Source organism: Hippopotamus amphibius, chromosome 2 (assembly GCF_030028045.1).
Source record: "Hippopotamus amphibius kiboko isolate mHipAmp2 chromosome 2, mHipAmp2.hap2, whole genome shotgun sequence".
In the NCBI taxonomy this organism is placed as follows: Eukaryota; Metazoa; Chordata; class Mammalia; order Artiodactyla; family Hippopotamidae; genus Hippopotamus; species Hippopotamus amphibius.
The window spans coordinates 199003462-199019804 of NC_080187.1; the positions used below are offsets into that span (position 1 = coordinate 199003462).

General features: G+C 36.2%; 1 protein-coding gene across 11 annotated transcripts in view; it reads left to right on the top strand.

Moving 5' to 3' along the window:
• The window catches only part of TCF12 (transcription factor 12), a 375921-nt gene that overhangs the window by 192126 nt on the left and 167452 nt on the right, over positions 1-16343 (top strand). The window lies entirely within an intron of this gene.

Here is a 16343-nt window from a genome sequence, read left to right on the forward strand (position 1 = left end):
TGTACTTAAGTCAACTATTAGGAATCCCAACTCAAAAGCAAATGAAAGCATTACTTTGTGCAGGAGCATAATTAAAGAAGTTATAATGGGCATTAAGCGGTATATAATGGATTAAATTATTTATTTATTTATTTATTTATTTATTTATTTATTTATTGTCTGAGTTGGGTCTTTGTTGCTGCGCACAGGCCTCGTCTAGTTGCGTTGAGCAGGGACTCCTCTTCGTTGCGGTACATGGGCTTCTCATTGCAGTGGCTTCTCTTGTTGTGGAACTTGGGCTCTAGGCCCAATAGTTGTGGCTTGCGGGCTCTAGAACACAGGCTCAGTAGTTGTGGTGTACAGGCTTAGTTGCTCCGCGACATGTGGGATCTTTCCAGCCCAGGGATCAAACCCGTGTCCCCTGCATTGGCTGGCAGATTCTTAACCACTGTACCATGAGGGAAGTCCCGGATTAAATGATATTTTAATTCAAGATTCAAATGGTCCTCATATTTTTAATGAGAAAATATGTAGAAAATTTAGTGTCATAGGAAACCTGACTGAGGAAATTTGGAAAAAGTAAAAATGATTCCTAGATTACCTAACAAGTTGTAAAGATGTAGCTTTCTCAGCATGCATACTCATAGCAGAGCAATGTATAATATATCTGATTAGTGTCATAATGGATTGCCTTGAAAGGTAATGGTTCAATAAAGCACGTGATTAGGAAAGATTTAATTAACATGATCAATCAGGGTTCAAAGAAACCCTAGACTTCGTGTTCATCTGATTATTTAGATTTTATTTTACAGAATTCTGTTTTAAACATTTTAAGTGTACCATAGTCAGGAGAGAGGATCATGCTTTTGCCTTTAAAAGCCCTGGCAGAATAGAGTAGCATCACAAATAGTGTGAAACTATAAGACACTGAATCTTCTTGCCTTGTGTTAATAGCCTCTGTTCTAATGTGTACAGCATTTTTGCTTTTAATACAGAATCTTAACAAATGCTTATTATGCACTTAAGAAACTGGAGTCATTTTTCTGTAGTGCCCATTACTTATTTCTTCTACAACTAGGCTCTTAGGAATTTGGTTGAAAGTTTATTTGTTTTTAATTGGGGAAAATGAGACTTTTGAATACAAGAAAGAAAAAAATGCAACAGTAGTAATGTAGTCTGCTGCCTTCTTTCCAGTTCCACAAATCCTTTAATTTGGGAGGCTCAGTCTGTGTTTATAGGCTGTTTGGGCTGGATCTAGATAGAGTGAATGCACTGGCTGTGGAAAGCTAAAAATGGACTTGATTCATCTCATACAAACGAGGAAACTGAGATGTTAAAATTAAGGTACTTGGAAGCCTCCCCTTCAGAATATTCCCAACATTTATTGAATTGTTAAGTGAAAAGAAAAAAAAAGTTGATTGTGATAATAGGAGATTCAGATTGCAGTGTGTGGGTTACTGGGCTAAAACTGTGAACAAGAAATGTACTGGTAGTTTCAGTGAGTGAAAAACACATTAATATCCTGTCCCAGATGCAGTATGTTTAGTGTTAGTACCATGTGCAGGGTCTTAAGATGAAGGCATGTTTGAATGTCCTCCCTTTTCTGGCTTGTTCTGATCCTGTTCTACCTTTTTTTTTCTTTTTTTTTTTTTAAGTTGGAGCTCACCTCTGGTAGAGCTGGCTAGGCCTGAATTGACTTACTTCTGGTTGGTTTCTTGGTGGAATGTCTTGTTATTTCTCCCTGGACAGAGGTGTGGAACAGCTGCATCCCAGGGAGTTTCAGACCATACTCTATGAAATCATAGTACCTACAGCTTTTCTTAGGGATTTGTTGCAGGCATAAAAAAGAAATTTTAGATTCACTGGGGTAGTGGTATTTGCTTATCTTTCCTAAGACCTAAAGAGAGAGGTAATTCAAACTGAGGCCCTTGGTATACTCTGACTGAGTGACAGTGACTCAGAGAAACTTCATTAGCAGACCTTGATAAGATTTCATAGTTTGCCTTTGTGGCATAGAGGAATTGGTCAGTTTGGTTTATGTATCTTGAAAAGAATAAATACTTTGTAAGTGGGGAGAGGGCCAAAAGAGAGGAGTTACCAAAAGTTGCATGTGAATAAGGGGCTAACCCCCTACTTCTTTTAGATACCATAAAGAAAGAACTAAACCTTCAGAATGATCACAGGAATGTTTCTGGGGCGTATGGTTTGTATTTTCTATAATGTGATTTAGAAGGAAGGTAAATTCTCTGCTCTTCATCAGATCTTGGGAAGGTAGAAATGAGAATCACACTGGAAATTTTTCAGTTTCAAAGCATGAGGCTTTTCGCAGATTAGAGTTCTAGCTCCCTAGATTAGAGTAGAAAGTCCTAGGTTTGGGACTGTCCTGCATGCTCGACTGGCCCTGTGACCTGATTTCACTTAAATTTCTAGGTAATGTGAATTTTTAATGATCTGACACCATAGTGCAAAGGAGCCAAGCTTCAGGTGGCTTTTTCTGGATAGGCCCTGGGTTAACTGCCTGAAGGTGGATAAGATATTTTGGCAGATTACTTGGAGGTAGGAAGTAATTCGCTTGGAATGCCCTCAGCTCTCTGCTAACTGTGAGTGATTGTGCATGGCCAAGCTGCAAGTTGATCTCAGTGACTGTTCAGATACAGAGGAGCTGCAGTAGGGCAGCTTAGATTGCTGTCTTTTGAGAGCATAACAGTTGAAAGGTTCCATCCTTTCAGTAAGGCCTAGGTAGCCTTGTTTTTCTGTGGAAAACCAATGGGCAGGCAGTTCACTTTTATGAAATTGGTTTGGTATAGCACAGATTCTAATAGTTTTTCACATAAGTGTTTTAATATACCATGTGTATCTTCATATTTTATTGAGTGCATTCTATGTGAGCATGGGAAATACCAAGATGAAAAAGACAACATTATCTGCAAAAGAACTATTCTGGACTCAGACTTTGTATTTAATAAGCTTAATGATGCATATAAAATAGAATATTGTTTAGACATTATGTTCTAGATCATGCTGTACGAACATAATTCGATTTAATTGAGAAAAGAAAATCCAAACTCATTTACTTAAACATAATTTTCACTTTGAATACTTTGTTTTTAATTATGAATTTCACTTTTTCATGACAAGAAGCTATCATAGATCTGTCCACATCATTGTCCTTTGTGCACTACAGATCTATTTTGAAAATACTCAGAACCTGGTGGACATTGGATTATATTGGGAGAAGCTGTGACTAGTAGAAATGACTTAAAGGAGCAAATCTGTATGCAGATTCTTAGCAAAGACTGGTCTATTTTTGCCCAAATTTTAATTTTGTCACAGTGTCACATATTCTGCTAGCAATTGATTTGGGTTAATAAGCATAATGTCAGAATGTTAATGTGTTATTAAAACTTAGTCAAGTTGGATTGCTTAATTCCTAGCAGACAAGTTTTAATTGAGAGAGAAGGGAATTCAGTCATTTTGGAGTGTGATATACTGTAGACGACAAATCACTGCAGGGATCAATAGTTAAAGAGTTGAGTACTCTGGGCACCAGGAGAGCAGGGGGATGCTAGGTAATAGGAGAGGATTATGTAGTGAAATGTAAGACGAAAAAGATATACTTTTCCCACCTGTACTCAGAAAAGAAGGAAGAAAATGCCATTTTTCTTATCTCCTGTTCAGTTCCCAGATTACCATTTACACAGGACCTTACTATGCTGGATTCTGTTCTAATTTTTCCTATGACATTGTCTCATTTAATCCTCAGGAAAAACATATGAGATTGGTGTTATGTTCATTTTACAGATGAATAAAACTGAGGCATGACAAAATTAAGTACTTTCTTAATACTGTTAGTAATGATAGGGAAATGTTGGTCTCCTTGACTCCAAAGCTAATGCTTTTAAACCATCATGCTATACTTACCCTGGGTTCCACATAGGAACATTTTCTCATATACAGATAAATTCCACGTTCCTAATATACCTAGTTTATAAATAAGATTATGGGACTCAGTGGTTCATAAATTATGTACCATTCTTTTCCTTTGGTAGATAATGTTGTATAATATTTTCCAAGTATATGTTTTCTTTTAATAATCCTTTGTTTAGATGATATATGAAAACTATAAGATCTTGCCCTTAGAGATTATAGTTTATTATAGTTTATATAGTAATTACTATTCTCATTTTAATTAGACTGCAGCTTTATTTTATTTTTTCCTACATAATTTAATGGCTGGGAAACGGATATTTTGTTTAGTTGCGATAAAGTAATTGAGAAGTCTGGGAACAAAATGATGAAATGATTTATTAACAACTTTTCTTGAATACCTCTTCTGAGTTAACTACTAAGTCTCTAGATTTCAAAGTTTCCACATTCCAGAGAATGCGTTATCATCGTTTGGCCTCAGTGTCAAACTGCTAACCATGTAAGTTTATTCATTTAATGGCAAGTTTTATTTATGAAGAAAAATAGGACTAAAGTAGAAAAATATGCTTGATGTTAAAATTCAACTGCCAGGATCCTTAAAACCCATTAAAATAAAAAAGGTAGAAAAAAGCATACTAAGTTTTTCTTTACAGTAAAAATCATGTCTATAATTAGGTATTACTCACTTTGATAGAAAATGACCTCTCACAATAATGGAATTTTACAATCTGCTTTGAATGAACAAAACTATTTCATTACTGTAGGTAAGAGCTATTTACCTGCAGCAAGACTGATGTCAGACTACCTGGATTCAAAATTCTGGCTCTGGTTTCTTTAGTCTTTATATATAAATGGAGGATAGTGATTATGCCTAAGTTACAGGATTGGTTTGAGAATTAAAAGACATACCCAGTGCAAAGAGCTTAATATAGTACCTGGCAGATTGATTATATTCAATAAACATTTTCTGTTATTGGTAAATTAAAATTTGTAATAACATTTCCCTCAATTTTGGATAAAGTCTTTTAATTTCCTGCAGCTATTAATATGAGAACTATTGTTTTAAAAGTTGTATAATTTCAAAAGCAGTTTTGCGGATCACAGAAGATTTAGGAAAGCTTTCAGATGTTAAAAAAAATGTTTTTATTTTGTGAAGAGATCATATTCACCTAAATAATGTGTCCACTGAGAAATAGGGAGGCATATTAAATAAAGTTTCGTTGTTGATAATTTTTATTGGATCATTTTTTTTTTCTGTTATCTTTGCTCTATCAATTCTTGCAGTGCAGAAGGCTTATCTTGTATTCGGTACAGTGATTGATTTAATTGGCTCTGCAGTATTTTCGATGAGGCTGGTAGGCCTGGATGTGTTTGGCAGTAAAAGGAAGGTAAGCTTCAGTGTTGATTATGACTCCACCTCATCTCCATTGTCTTATTTCTAAGTACAGACACAGCTTGGTCCCCTGGCAGTGACATACAGTAAACGTCAACATCAACCTTTGTAAATGTTAAATAAAAGAGCTAACTGAAGGGCAATGATTCATTAGGAAAGAATTTTGTCTGAGCAAATTAACTTATTTCTGTTAACCCATGTTAAAAGATCGGTGCCTCTTGAGTCTTTGGATATGATTGAACTAGAAACTACACAGATGAAGGGCCTCTCTTCCCTTTAATGGGTGCTTTGAATCTGAGATACGTGCCATTCATCTGAAATATCTTTTATCTTTTTTTCAATCATACTTCGACATCTGGCCCATTTGATCAGCATCAAACAGTGATATTTACCTAATTTACAGAGTGGTTGTCAGAAATCTTCTGAACTTCTTATCTGTGGAGAAATATTTCATTATAGATTTTTCAGTTAGTAGTTGTATTGTTCATGTGTGTGTTACTTCCTCAGACTCACCTGTCTGGATCAAATCAGTAGTCATTCTACCTCAACAGCCTTGTCAGGCAGACAGCCAAGCAGCCAATGTATTTTTAGATTTTTGTGTCTAATGTGTTTTCTATTTCCTTTTCAGTTTTTCTTCTCTTGCTTAACTAGTGCAAAATCAGCCTATGTGTTTTTCTTTTTTCCGTTTGTTTTTTAAGCTCTTTATTGGAATATAATTGCTTTACATTCTTGTACCAGTTTTTGAGGTACACCAAAGTGAATCAGCTGTATTTATACATGTATCCCTGTATCCTCTCCCTCCCACAACTCCCTCCCACCCTCCCTGTCCTGGCCCTCTAAAGCATCACCCATCATCTCCCTTTGTTATACAGCAACTTCCCACTAGCTTTCTATTTTACATTTGGTAGTGTATCTATGTCTTTGTTACTTTCTGACCTCCTCCCAGCTTCCCCTTTGCCCCACCGCCCCCAATCCTGTGTCCTCAAGTCCATTCTCCACATCTGCATCTTTATTCTTGCCCTGTCACTGGGTTTATCACCATTTTTTTAGATTCCATATATGAGTTAGCATACAGTATTTGTTTTTCTGGCTTACTTCGCTCTGTATGGCAGTCTCTAGGTCTGTCCACCTCATTACATATAGTTTAATTTCATTCCTTTTTATGGCTCAGTAATATTCCATTGTATATATGTGCCACATCTTCTTTATCCATTCATCTGTTGCTTCCATGTCCTGGCTATTGTAAATAGTGCTGCGGTGAACATTATGGTACATGTTTATTTTTGGATTATGGTTTTCTCTGGGTATATGCCCAGCAGTGGGATTACTGGGTCATATGGTAGTTCCATTTTTAGTTTTTCAAGGAACCTCCAAACTGTTCTCCATAGTGGCTGTACCAGCTTACATTCCCACCAACAGTGCAGGAGAGTTCCCTTTTCACCACACTCTCTCCCACATTTATTGTGTTAGAGGTCTTAAAATTCATTTTAAATGCTTCTTTAGCCAAAAATGGAACTTGCATATCTGTGCATTTACATAGTTCTTACTTGAAAATATTTTGTGCTTTCCATAAGGTACACTCACAAGAAATTGTTCCGGTTGTCAAAGCTAGCAATTTTTTTTCCTGCTTCCCTTCCCTTCCCTTCCCTTCCCTTCCCTTCCCTCCCCTCCCCTTCCCTTCCCTTCCCTTCCCTTCCCTTCCCTTCCCTTCCCTTCCCTTCCCTTCCCTTCCCTTCCCTCCCCTCCCCTCCCCTCCCCTCCCCTCCCCTCCCCTCCCCTCCCCTCCCCTCCCCTCCCCCTCCCCCTCCCCCTCCCCCTCCCCCTCCCCCTCCCCCTCCCCCTCCCCCTCCCCCTCCCCCTCCCCCTCCCCCTCCCCCTCCCCCTCCTCTTTCTCTTTCTCTTTCTCTTCTCTTCTCTTCTCTTTTCTCTTCTTTTCTTTTCTTTATCTTTCTCCCTTCCTTCCTCCCTTCCTTCCTTCCTCCCTCCCTCCCTCCCTTCCTTCCTTCCTTCCTTCCTTCCTTCCTTCCTTATTAGAAGTTAGGACTGTGTTACCTAGCCACCACTTTCTTAGAGTAACTCATTTGTTCTATCATGTAATGAGTTAATCATGAATTTGCAGTTAATGAGGAGCTGTTTATTTCATGTGTACCTTCATAGGGTTGTTTTTTGTTTTGTTTGTTTTTTTTTAGTATTTTCTACATGCTGGACTCTGTACTATATGTTATTTTTGAGGCTCTGTAGTCAAATAATTGTAAACTAGCTAGTATAATTTATTTATATTATTTGGACTCTGAATCAAAAGCTAGGTTATCTTTTCCTCCCACTTTATCCAGCAGCCCTCATTCCATATGGACACTTTATACTTTTGATTTGGGAATACTGTAATTCGTAAAGAAATGGACATAGTGATCACAGTATCATTGAATTAGCATAAATTTAATAAATAACATGTGCTCCCTTGGCAGTTGTAAATTGGAATTAATCACTTCCTTTTCTTTCCCATAGTGCTTTGTACCTCTTGAAGAATAAAGTCACTTGTTTACATTACCACATTAGACATTTTTTGACCACCAACCTTGTTTCTGTTTTAGAACCTCAGTGAAATCCAGGGCATTCACATATCTCATCTTTATTTCCAGTTACTTCTTGCCTTGAGTCTTAAGTCCTAATATGATTTGCCTGCTTATAGTTACCTGCTTAGTTCAGACTGTTTCATGTTTGCATGCTTTTTCTCACACTGTTTCTTCTGAGATGCCCTCCACACCTCTCTTTGACTGATTACCACTTCATTTCAAAACTTACTGCATTTCTATCATTTGCTAGATTCTGTGTTAGTTACTTGAATATTCATTGGTATGGAAGCAGTTATGACCCTGACCTCCTGAAATTTTCAACTCATATTTTAGTTTCTCTAGGAAGTCTTGCCTAAACTCCCATCTTGAACTCAGAGCTCCTTTTTTCTGTGTCCATGGCATCCTGTACATGTTATACTGAAATCTGCTATTTGTGTGCACTTGCTTTATTTTTTTTTCCAGTTGGGCATTAAAAAAAAATTTATTGGCGTATAATTGATTTACAATGTTGTGTTAGCTTCAGGTGCACAGCAAAGTGAATCAGCTACACATACATATACCCCCTCCTTTTTTTAGATTCTTTTCCCTTGTAGGCTACCAGAAAGCATTGACTAGAGTTCCCTTTGTGTGCACTTGCTTTAGATGGACGTTTCTTGAGGGTAGGATATCTTAATTAATTTTTCCTCCCTGCGCTCTGTTCAACACCTGATAGACAATAGCAGATGCTCAATGTTTGTTTGTTGAGCTATCTTTAAACTGTGGATAAATACTGTGATTCCTACCGTTGGTGAATTCTCATGACTTGTAGCTCCCTGTGTGTTTCGGCTTGTGTTACGATTATTCACGTGTACATCTAACTTTCCCACTAAATTGCCAGCTTCTTGAAGACTGTAATGCTATCACATTTAAATTGGTAGGCCCCATCATAACTTAATGCCTAGTCACAGGAGCTGTGAGAGTGACCCTTTTCTTAGGAATTTTTTTGCTAAATGATGACTCCTGTGAGAGCCACCTGAGTGATAAGTTAGGTAGTGTCTGGCGAAACAGGTAGCTTCTTGAGAGACTGGAAGAACTTGGTTGTTAAGTGGACTCAAAAATGCCTGATGGCTGTGCTCTGCAAATGAGCTGATACTGAGAGGTAATTTGGAACAGGATTTTTATGAAGGACAGTTTTTGAAACTGAAAGAAGTGGCCTTCTTTAAGGCATGGTGTGGAGCTGAAATGAGGTTCAGAAGCTGTATAAATGATGATTTATCCACCAGTGAGGTTACATAACTAATGGAGAAACTGAAGTCCCTCTGCCAGTCTAGGACAAAAATGAAGCTTGACTTCACTGATGGGTAGAGCTAGACTTTGTCATTACATACAGAGCACATTTCTGGTAAGTGTACTAAATACAAATTCACTTTATTCTGAAATTAGAGTATTTCCAATGAGCTTACCAAATTCATTTGAACGACGGTATTCTTCTTTTAAAAGGGTAGTATTCATGGGTACAGCTCCTTTGTTCCCGGAATGATTTGGAAGAGGTTCTTTGGAGTTTTGTGGAGTTGTGAATAACTGATTTGGTTGTCATCAGTATATCTTCATGATGATGAAGACAGTATGTCCATGTGTGAGATCAGAATAAAATAGAGATTTTTATTCCTGTATTCTTTAGTTGCTAACATTTATTAATTGTCTTCTATATGTTAATCAATCTAAGATGGTTTCATTTTTCCTGCTTTTTATTTTCCTGTCTCCTTCTGCAAAAAACCAGCCCATGTTTCATAGTCCTGCACAAATGTCACTTCCTTTAAAAAGCCTTGCTTGTTTTCCCCCTTTATTTTATCTTTTCCATGGCATCTTTAAGAAATTTTGAAATTTGCCTTCCATTATAGCTTTAAGTCCCCTTCATCAGACTTTAAGCAATCTTAGGAGAGAGAAACATTTGATTTTTCTGAAGTACCATCACAGAGCTTTGATTATACTTGTGTCAAAACCAAAGACCAAGAAAGAAACAAGACTCTACTTCTCATAATGTTGGTTATATAACAACTATAATTCGTTCAGCACATACCTATGGGCCAGTTGTTATAAGGAGTGTTTGTATTAATCATTTCATTCATTACGTGCAGCAACATTGTTTTATGGGTGAAAGAACAAACTTGAGAAGTCAGCTAGCAAACTTGCCTCAACAGCTAAGAAGTTGTGAATGGGGAGGTAGAACTCAGCTGTTTTTGACTCCAGAGTCTATACTCTTAAAACACAATGCTATACTGCTGCTATAATTTCTCAGCTTCAAATTAGAACCACCCAAAGAACCAGTTCACCCTATCATTTTCTTTCCTGTTTTAATTTTCATTAGGTCCTTTGGAATATGTCATTTAAATAAAATTAAATTTGGAGCACAATTTTCAGGAAAATCTGTAGTCAGTAGCCCTCTTATAAACTAAACTTTGTGAAACTGAGGCTTATAGATTTGAAGGTATTTCCTTAGCTGTAGAAAAAAAAACTAGAGATTTTAAAGAGATATAAAATGCTATATTGGAAGAATTTCAAAGTTAAGAACAGCAGTAGTTATATTGTTGTATAAATTAAGCAGGACAGACTGACTAAAAATAGCTGTTTAAAATGATTTAATGGAAAGAAATCTTACATTTTTGTGGAGGTGAGGTTGAGTGGATGAGAAAATCAACCTCTTTAAATACTAAAATAATGACTGGCATTTATATAAAGCCAAAAAAAAGGAGATTCACATTCAAAACTGTGAAATAGAAAACTCATTACTGAAATCTGCTTTTCTGTGCATTTCTTTCTTGTTAAACTTAACCTTTTCTTTGCTGTTTTGGTTTACATGACTTTGGCTATGGAAATGAGTTGGATGAGCATGAATGAAGGGACTTCTTAAGTGAATGAAAGTCAGAGGCTTGTGCAGTAAAGTATAGAGTTGAGTAATTTTTACTAATAAACTACTTTGAAGCTGAAACGCTGCTAACGACTGCTAAAAACTTTATTTTAAAATTTCTTGAAATTATTTGAAATACTGTTGCAGAGTTAAATAACTGAATCCCAAGGCGAGATGCCTTCTCAATCCTTTTAAAATCTTTTTCATTTCTTCTGATTAGAGAGACAATCTATATTTGGTGCTAACATTTCTATCATCCCTCTAACTCTGTAAGTTTCCCTTTTAAAGGAAGAGAATATGTGTTTGTTTGTTTGTTTGTTTGTTTTGGGATATATACTCAGGAGTGAAATTGCTGGGTCATGTGGTTTTAGTTTCTTTTTGTTGATTTTTTTTTTGAGAAACCTCCGTACTGTTTCCATAGTGGCTGCACCAATTCACATTCCCACCAATGGCTTCTCTTTTCTCCACATCCTCACCAACATTTATTTGTATTCTGTTTGATGATGGCCATTCTTACCAGTGTGAGGTGATATCTCATTGTGGTTTTGATTTGCATTCCCCTGATGATGTTGAGCATCTTTTCATGTGCCTGTTGGCCATCTGCATGTCCTCTTTGGAAAAAATGTCTCTTCAGTTCTTCTGCTCATTTTTAAACCAGGTTGTTTGGTTTTTTGTTGTTGACTTATATGAGCTGTTTTTATATCTTGGATTTTAACCCCTTTTCAGTCATATCATTTACAAGTATTTTCTCCCATTTGATAGGTTGTCTTTATGTTCATAGCAGCATTATTTACAATAGGCAAGATATGGAAGCACCCTCAATGTCCATCAACAGTTGAATGGATGAAGAAGATGTGAGATAGATAGATATCACAAGGGAATACTACTCAGCCATGAAAAGAATGACATATGTGGATGGACTTGGCGGGTAATATAAGAAGTGAAATAAATTAGACAAATACCATATGATATCACTTATATGTGGAATCTAAAACATACAACAAACTAGTAACTGTAACAAAAAAGAAACAGAGTCACAATAAAGAACAAACTGATGGTTACCAGTGGGGAGAAGGAAGGGGGGAGGGGTAATATAAAGGTAGGGGATTAAGAGGTACAAACTATTAAGTGTGAAATAAGCTACAAGGATATATTGTACAACAGGGAATATAGCCAATATATTTATAATAATATAAATGGAGTATAACTTTTAAAATTATGAATCACTGTATTGTACACCTGTTACTTAAATAAAAAAAAAAACTCAACTGCACACAAAAAAAAGTTTTAAAAATAAAGGAAGAGAAGCAGGCCTCATGCTCAGTATCTAGGGTGGGAATGGTTTCTGTTTTTGGCAATTTTCTATTATGTTCTAATGGAACTTCTCACATACTTCAGTTTCCATGTATCTACTTCCACTTTATTCCGGAAAAAAATTATCATTCTCTTTTTCAACAACTTGATTCAAACAAACAAAAAGATGGAAAGAGACTACTAATTAGTATAGCTATGGCAGATAATACTGAAGATGGTCTGGGACTGGCTTGAAAGTTTGGGAGCTGGTGCACTTGGGTGTCTTTAGTTGTGGTTTTCCTCTCCTAGAAATAGAGGGTGGTCTGTTGGACTCCCTTGTAGCCAGTGTGATTGGTGCCCGCTTCGTGTAGCACATCAGACTGATTCCATGGGTCTTCCCAGACTTCCCAGGTGTTGCAGGTGACGGCTTCATTTCGTCCTCAAAAATGAAGAAAACGCAGGTGGCCATGCCCCAAGATGTTCCCTGTACTGGCCTCCCACTGCTAATATCATGTCAATACATGATCTTTTCCCTAGAGACAATGTCTTGGGTTTCAAAGCATTCATTTTTTTCTTAGACTGGCGCATCATCCTCATTATATTTCCTTTTTTTTCCTTATAGCTAAGCATTACCTCAGCAGGGAGAAACCACCAACTGTATGGGAAAATCGAATGGAGTAATGATGCATATCCCCCTGGGGACAGATAAGTGAGCTTGCGTGCCCAGGTTCAGCCGCCACTCCAAGGTCTGGCTGCATGGCTTGGTCAGGTCTCTAGAAAATTATTTGGGGCCTCTTTGTGCATAGAGACCTGAGAATACTAAGTGTGATTTGAGGCTTGAAGTGTAGCTGGCCTTCCTCTTATTTTTCCAGTAGAAGAGCCTAAAATAAAAGAGATGTTAAAAACTTTTTATAATATTCTTTAGATTTTATTGTAGTGGATCCAGCTGATAAGCCTGAAGAAAGTGGTGTAACTGCTGCTATAATTGGTAATATGATGCATACAGTTAAGACAAGCCACAAATGAAGTGATTAATATTTTGCTGTTACCCTGGGCAAATCTATAGGTAGAATGAGAAGTGGTACTCATGAAATAAGTAAATATAAAATTATTATGCATTAGCCTTTAAACTTCAAAATACCAGAGTAAGAGTGAATTTCTGAGCACCTATGATTTCACACTTAGTTAAGTAAAACTAGATACATTTTACTTTATTATTTTTAAGCTCACAGAATTTCTTTCTAGAAATTTGTAGCAGGTTTTCCCTTTACAGTGATGAATTTAATATTTGTATTGTTTTTGATAAGTATAGGATGTACTGTACTTTAAAAATTCCTCTTTATTGTTTATATAGTTTTAAATTATTTTATGACCCTTTAGGTAAAAGGTATATGTCTATGTAGCACTGCTGTAAACAGAAGCTATACTTAGCTTGTTTTCTTCACATACAGAATACTAGAATTGGAGAAAAGGTATAAAAGCAACTAAGCTCCAGTTAATATAATATTTTATAATTTTTAGGTTTATCATACTTAGATTTTGTGTATAAAGAATCTAATTTTTTAAAATTGAGACCCTTTAGTTCATTGTTTTTTTCAAAGATGCCTATTGTGGTATCATCTTTATAATCGTACTAGCAAAATTTGGTTGAGCATTTTGTTCTGTTTATTTATAAAACCTGAAAGGTATGCTGAAATATTTTTTCAAATTTCACAGTTTGTATTCCTCTTCCCCTTCAAAATAATACACTCTGTGTCACTCCTGTTTGAGAATCATTGCTCATGCACATTGCTATAAGAAACAAAAACCAAAACTGCTCCCTCCCCGTAATCTACATATTAGAACAACCTCAGTTGCTTGAAGTTAAACATGTTTTTCTGATAATGTTGGTCCTTGGCTGCTTGGTCAGATCCCAGCATTCTTCTCATTAATGTGCCCTAAACAAGTCTGCATCTGCCACTTTTACTTTATTATCTGATCATCTAGTCCCCGCAGTAGGTCCAGAAAGGGCATAGTAGGGATTTCTGTGCTGCATATTTGTTAATGTTTAATGAAAATTTTCTGTGATAAGAAAGGATAACTATAGATCATCAAGATTCTTTGTAATTGGCTGTAATTATGTCAGTCCAGTGTGGCAATCTATTTTGTGTGTTAGGTTGGGGGGGGTGAAGAGTAGGCTCCTTTTTCATGAAAACAAATAAAAAATTTATTCTTTCTTATTCTCTCTATTCTTCCTTCTCTTTCTTCATTTCTGCATTCTGTAAACATTTATGGCACCTGTAATGCATAAGAAGTTCTGCCAAACTTGGAGGAGACAGAGATAGTTAAGGAACATTTTCAGTGTTAATACTTTTTGGTCATCCACAGATCATATAAGTAAAAACAGACTGTATTGAGGAGAGCTGCACTTATCATATAAATTCCATCACCGTTTGTATAGAGAATCTTGGGTCCCCTTAGGTTTTGGGCTCTCCTTCCAGGGCTTCCCACACTGATTTAAACAAAGTAGGAACTCTTACCAAGTTTGAGAGGTATTTGTGAAATGCTGAATGAATGAATGAATGAATGTGAGAATAAAGTAATCAGTTAAAATTATTTGCCAGATAATTCAGTGGTCACCCCCAGTGAAGGTATAAGAATAAATAGAACTTTTCCTGGAGGTAATGGTGCCCCATGGGGAGAGGTCTCCCTGTCTTATTATTCACTGTCAGCTGGGGTGATAAATTAATACACATATAAGGATCTGCCTATTGTATTGTTTTGATCACTGTTGCGGTTCTTAGGAGAGCCATCTGATAGCATGGAACACAAATTTTTAATTGTTTGCTTCGAGCTTTAAAAAGTAACTACTTTCCTGAACATTAGAATATTCAATTCTGAGATTACAGGAATTTAAATTAGAGTTTACCAAATTCATTTGAACAACAGTATTCTTTTTTAAAAAGGAAGTGATGTTCATGGCTGCAGCTTCATTGTACGTGAGATGATTGCTGATAGATGTGGGAGGGATTCTTTAGAGTTGTATGTAACTAATTTTGTTGCCTTCAGTATATTTTCATTATACTTAGTTCAGCTTCATATGTATAGTCCTTTTTGTCTCATACTAATGATGTGTATGTCCCAATTTTCCTGACTGTAACTATATACCTATAAACATGTATTTTTGCTCCTTCTTTGCTAATCAGATGACAAGAGATAGGTAGCTTTATTAAGCTATCAGGTTAGAATCAAAATCATATTTAACTTCTATTGTTTCTGCATTCGACAAAGGGAAAAGGAGGTCATGTTTCATTAAGAACCTTCAGTGTGTCTGAGACATCATGCAGAGTGTTTTAGCTTATTAGTTCATTTAATATTCATAACCCGTGGAAATGCTTTTGTTATTTTTAAATCTTTGAAACTCAGTATTTTTAGTGACAGCTTTGTTGAGATATAATTCAGATACTATAAAATTCACTCTTTTAAAGTATATAATTTAGTGGGTTTTAGTATATTCTCAGAGTTGTGCAGCTATCACCACTATCTAATTTAGAACATTTTCATCACTCCTTGAAGAAGCCCTGTACCTAGTAGAAATCAGTTCTCATTCTCCCCTCAACCTGCCCCCTGGCAACCACTAACCTACTTTATGTCACTATGAATTTTTCTGTTCTGGACATTGCATATAAATAGAATCATCCAATACGTGGTCTTTTGAGACTGGTGTGGTTTTTTTTCCATTTAATATATCTTCAGGGTTCGTTTATGTTTAGCATGTACTGATACTTCATCTCTTTTTATGCTGAATAATATTCCACTGGATGGACATACCACATTTATATATCCAGTCATCAGTTGATATTTGAATTGTTTCTACGTTTGCTACTATGAATAATGTTGCTGTGAACATTGGTGTACAGGTTTTTGTATGGACGTGTTTTCAGTTTTCTTAAGTATATACCTAGGGGTAGAATTGCTGAGTAATACAGCTCTATCTATGTTTAATATTTGAGGAACTGCCAGACTATTTTCTAAAGTGGCTCTGCACCATTTTACAGTCTGACTAGCAATTTATGAGAGTTTCAGTTTCTTCACATTCTTGCCAACATTTGTCTTTTTTACTTTAGCCATCCTTGTGAGTGAGAAAACCTCATTGAGGTTTTGATTTTCATTTCCCTAATGACTAATAATATTAAGCATCATTTCATGTGCTTCTTGGCTACTTATATATCTTCTTTGGAAAAATGTCTATTTGAGATTCAGTACTTTAATCCCTGAAATGGAGATAGTAATTCTGGCCTTGCTGTATCCT